Genomic DNA, 6,000 nt, shown 5'->3' with positions numbered 1-6,000 from the left:
CCACTTCTTCACCAATGAACTTCACTTCTATAATAAATTTAAAAATTAAATCGATGGCCATTTCAGGCTCCATACAATTCTGAGATATCTTCACTCCCTTGAATTTCAGATTAAATGAAAGCAGGCATCAGCCAAAGTAGACTTTCATTCAGATTACAAATTATATACATTTCGAATGAATAATAGAAAAAAAAAAACTCTCCCCAGGTACATATTGGGTTTAAATTTAACAATGTCAATGGCCAGATCTTAACTACAGCTACTTTCAAAGCTTTGGCCAAACCCTTAGGTATTCAGAGGAATAGCAAGGGAGAAGTGGATTGCACTGCATAAGGAAATGGGAAAGTTTTTGTTTTTTCTTTTTATCTCCTTAGAAAGCAGTCATAGACAGATGAAAGTAAAGGGGTTCCACAAAAACATTGCAAAAATAGGTAATGGGCCGTATTTGGCCCATGGGCCACAGTGCGCTAAGACCTACCCTATCGGTTCACACCGTTCAGCTCATTTTCATTCCTAGCATGTTTTCCGTTTTTGCTTGAGCTAAGTTAAATTCTAGTTCCTAAGTTAAGCCATATCTCAATAAAAAGGGCTTCCTTTGTATTTCCTTGTATGCTTTTAGAAGCATTAATCTTAGGTATCTTCACCACACTGCCAAAGGATCTGAAGCATAAAAAAGGTTAAAAACTCCCAAGTAACACCCCAAAGTGTAATAGCCAGTGCTCTGTATTATCTAAGCCAGTTCTTCCTGAGGGATTACGTATGATGAAATTGTAAGTAGGTTATTAAAAGGAAGTTGGGGAGGTTTAATAGAAACCGTGAGATATGAGAATGACATCAACGTAAGTAGCCTTCATCCCTCGTTCTCTTGTCTGTTGAGAACACCGACAGACCATAGAACAGGCTGGGCCCCAGGATGATCCCGGCCGTATGTCCCAGGTACAGTTTTATTTCCTTTGAGAGACAGTATGGGAGAGGAAACCGAATGGATTTTGTGAAGCACTGAGTCCTGGGTTTGAATCCCACTTCCAGCTCTCTGGAGGTGTAGGTCCTTGAGCTACATGCTTCATCTCTGCAGGTCTCAGTTTCCATCTTTGTCACTGTCAGAGGTCTCATAAGAGTAACAAAAGAGGACACAATGAAGAAAGGGCAGGCGCTCCATTGATATTCTCATGCTGCTCCATTTGCTGTGGTTATTGGTTTCCTTTGGATGACTATTTGAAACAAGAGGCTGAAGCTTTCCACAAATGTGCGTGAGCGCAGCTGCTCATTTAGCATTTCAGGTTTTTATTAAGCAAACTGATAAGACTTATATTCTGTAATTGGTACGTGTTCTTTTTTTGCCTAATGACACTAATCTGTTTTTATCTTTGTCATTTAACTGAGTTTTGTGATTAGCACAGGCAAGGTTTTAGGGATTTAAATCATTTGTTTGATGTTTTCGCTTTTAGGCATGTTTGATTATTTATTAAAATCGATAAAATCAGCTGTGTCAACTAGTTATTAAAACTATAATTCTTTTATTGGCTAATACCAGGAGGGCTGAAGCAAATGAAAAACTAAAACATTACATGAATTCTTGATTATAAAGCAAGCTTCTATAGGGGTGGCCTACATACTTTGCATTAACTGCAGCCTGTTTAGAACAAGTCTGTTCTATCTTTAGTCAATAAGGAAAGGACCAAGTGGGTAAGCATATGCGCGACTCATGTTCTAATTTATGCTTTAAAATAAATACAAGTTTGAAAGAAGCAATGTGTTCTGGTCTTCAGAAAAGAAATATGAAATACTTGCTAACAGAGAGTGGTGAATGGTATCCAAAGATGGCTTCCATTAATTCCTTCCTTCCCTGTACAAGCATGTGACTCCAATCATCAAGAGGTAGATTCAATTTCCCCTCCCCTGATTCTGGACCTGTACTGTGATCTGCTTTGACCAATGATATATGGTAGAAATGAAAGTCTGCCAGCTCGGTTCAAGGTCTTCAAGAGAGCTTTCAAGATCCTCACTTTCAGTGTAGGAAACCAGATGTCAATCTCTAAAGGAGCTTAGGCCAGAATACGAAATGATGAGATGCACGGGGAGAGAGAAATGACATGTGGAACAACACAGAGCTGCAATGCTGGACAAGCAAGTAACATCTTCTTGTACATTTCAGCCGAGCCTACCCATATGGAACAGAATTGCTCAGATGAGCTCTACCAGAATTCCTGATGCAAATATTGTGAAAGATAATAAATCGTAATTGTTTTAAGCCATTACGTTTGAGGGTACTCTGTTTTTCAAAAAAACACAACTTAAATAGAGGCAGGATAAATAAGGGACTGAACACAACTTTTCATGTAAGTCCTCAAAATAAAATACCTGGTTAAATGACTGAGCTTCTATTGACCTAGGATTATCTCTTCCCTTCAAAACGGTTTCTCAAGGATGAGTACCTCTTGTGAAACATTGCAGAGAAGAGAGAGATGCTCAAAGTGTCACACAGTTGTGGAAAAGTTGGTCCAGGACTTTACCATGTGAAATGAGTGACTGTCAAGAATGGTTTAAAAGTCTTGGTGGCATTAATAATGTATTTATCTGTCTTAAGAGTTAATTTATTAGCCAGAGGCAGCTTTTAGATTCCTGTGTCTTTGTGTGTGCAGGGACACATGAGCAAAATTAGCAGCCAAGTTACCCAAAAATATATATTATACTACTTTAACCTCATTTATGTGAATAATTAGTTTCTCCTCATCTCCTGGAAAAAAAAAAAAAGAGATGCTTTTAACTTTATAAAGAAATTAAATACCTAAGAGAAGAAAGAGAAAAGGTAGTAAATATATAAAATCTATGCAAATTAAAGCAGTATGATACCATTATCATTTGTCAAACTGGCAAATTAAAAAAATTAATTCCCAATGAAGGCAAAATAAAGACATTTTCATTCTAAAAGACTAAAAGAATTTGTCACCAACAGATGCTCACTACAGAATATATTAAGCAGGGTCCTCTAAGTAGAAAAAACATTATCCCAGATGAAAGAATCCCAGAGATGCAGAAGAGTGAAAAGCAACAAAAATGGTAAATAGGTGAATATGCAAAAATGGATATTAAATATACAAAACAATAACTCTAATGTTTTATTTGCTTTTGTCATGTACAAAACTAAAGTGTACAATGTCATATTCATCAGCAGGGGATAAATTAGCATTAAAGTGACTAATGTTATATTCCTCAGATTATCCATAAACAAGTTAAAAATACTAATATTTGACTTTGGTAAGTCAAGGATGGATGTAATAACCATATAAATAACAGACACATGTCAATAAAACTTTCAAACTCCTAGGGAAAAATATGAGACAATTAAGAACTCCTTAATTCAAGGGGGCACCTGGGTGACTTAGTCAGTTAAGTGTCTGCCTTTGGCTCAGGTCGTGATCTCACGGTTTGTGGGCTCAAGACCCATGTCAGGCTCTGTGCTGACAGCTCAGAGCCTGGAGCCTGCTTCTGATTCTGTGTCTCCTCTCTCTCTTTCTGACCCTCCACTGCTCATGCCCTGTCTTTCTCTCTCTCTCTCAAAAATGAATAAGTGTTAAAAAAAAGTTTTTTAAATAAAAAAAGAACTCTTTAATTCAAAATAATATTACCAGAAAATAAAGGAAAATAACAGGCTGAACAGATAGAATACATTCTGTAATATATCAATAATTATATTAAATATAAATGCACTAAATGCTGCATTGAAATGACAAAGACTATTTAACTAGGTTAAAAAACAAAACAAAACAAAATCCACTACAAGCTGTTTACAAGGAGCAAGTATAATGGATCAAAAGCAAAAGATTTTCAAGAGAAGAAAATTTTATGCTATATAAACTAACAAAAGGGAAGCTGTGAAATAAGAAAAATAGATGTAAGCCAAAAATACTAGTAGAGTTGAAAAGGAAAAATATAAATAATCAATATGTAACTCACCAGGACAATACAACAATTCTAAATTTATATGCACTTAACAACTGAGCCTCAGACAATATGAAGCAAACAGTGAGAGAATTATAAGAAGAAATAGACAAAACCATAATCATGGTAGGAAATTTTAATATACCTTTCTCTGTTACTAACAAATAAACAAAATCAGTAAGGGTGTAGATTTGAATAGCACAAATATCAAACCCAATCCAAAGCAAGTACAAAGAACACTGCTCAAAAGTAGAGAAGATACTCTTCAACCACATAAATGCAACCACAACTGAACATAAAGTGGTCCATGAAGCAAGACCTAGCAAACTGCAAAGCACTGAAACCATACAGAGTATGTTCACTTACCACTAGCAATTAAACTGGAAATCAAAAATATAAGTTAGATAGAAATCCCATATACTTGGAATTCAAGAAATACAACTAATGGCCTCTACTTCTAGCTATGATGGTATTGATTGTTTATAATAATCCTTTTTAAAAAGACTTGCAAATGCTGGATAAAAAAATAATAACGATGAGCAGATGTAATTCTACCATTGTGGGTGAGAAAATTATAAGTGATGTGGGGGGCATCTGGGTGGCTTAGTCAGTTAATCACCTGACTCTTGGTTTCAGCTCAGGTCATGATCTCAGGGTTCATGGATTCAAGCCCCACATCAAGCTCTGTGCTGACAATATGGACTCTGTCTGGGATTCTCTCTCTCTTTCCCCTGTCTCTGCCCCTCCTCAGCTCACATGCACTCTCTTTCACAATAAATAAATAAACTTAAAGGCAAATAAATTGCCTTTTTTGTGCGTTTATACTTATTTTCTCAGTTCTCTAAATTCAGAAGAATTAGTGACCATAAAGAGTTATTACAAATAAAGCATCATTAAAACTTTTTCATTATTTATATATTCAACCAATAGTTATAATAGGGTGATCATTCTCATGTGAAACCCTTCAATACTGTTTGATGGTACTAAAAATGTGTAAAAATATCCTTTGACCCAGCAGTTCCACTTCTAGAAGTTTATTCCCCAAAACATATTCATATAACTGTCCAAAGATGGATATTCAAGAATATATGGTGTGTGTAGATGTATCTTCTGAAGTATTTGTTGACAGAATACTGGAAGCATCTTAAATATCCACTAGCAAGTGATGGTTCACGAAATTATGATACAGGAGTCCCCGCTTCTCAAAAGTTTGCTTTATGCCCCTTGGCTTTTACAAAAGACCTACATTAGTACTTGTTTTTGCAAACCACATGAAACCTGAAGAGGATTTGCACTTTTACTAGAAAACACGAAAAGCGAAAATAGAGTTCGGTGTTTGTTTTGCAGGGAACTGTTACAGAGGCAGCAAACGATGAGCAGTGAGAGAGGCCCCGTCAAGCTCTTTTCCCAGGAACTACACTCAGCATCTCAGCATCAAGCTGCCAGAGCTTTGAACTGTGTCAGCAACCATCTGTGCTTTATCTCCATTGATTTTGCTCATCTGTTGGCAAGATGTGTCCTAAGGTACCATAAAAGCCTAAGGAGTTATTTTGGGGGTCTGGGAACGCTCAACATTTTTCCATATAAATTAATGGTAATTGCCTCTTCACTTTACACCATTTCGGCCTACAAAAGGTTTCATGGAATGCGCTGCTGTCCAGATCGTGGGGGAAACCTGAACATCGACATAATGGAATGCCTTTCAGGAGCTAACGAAGAATGAGATAGGTCTAAGTATGCTGAAATACTGTATGTCTCCGATTAAATATCTTTGATTACAAGCAGCAGAAATCAATTCTGGGGTGGTCGAGCAAAAATGAAATGGATTGGAACAACATGAGTTAGCCCACAGAACGGCCAGGAGGCTGGAGGGCACAGGACTAATTAGTAGCTCCACACTACTCAACATCAAGTATCACTCCATCTTGTTGTCTGGATATTGCTGTTTCCATCCTGAGTCATTTGGGTTGAGACTCACTCTAAAGGGAGAGTGAGCCCAGGGCGCATACGTAACCCTTGGATACCAGAGGGCAAGGGACGTGAGTGATTTACATTTCC

Source organism: Panthera leo, chromosome A2, assembly GCF_018350215.1.
Source record: "Panthera leo isolate Ple1 chromosome A2, P.leo_Ple1_pat1.1, whole genome shotgun sequence".
In the NCBI taxonomy this organism is placed as follows: domain Eukaryota; kingdom Metazoa; phylum Chordata; class Mammalia; order Carnivora; family Felidae; genus Panthera; species Panthera leo.
Note: the sequence above shows the minus strand (reverse complement) of the source record.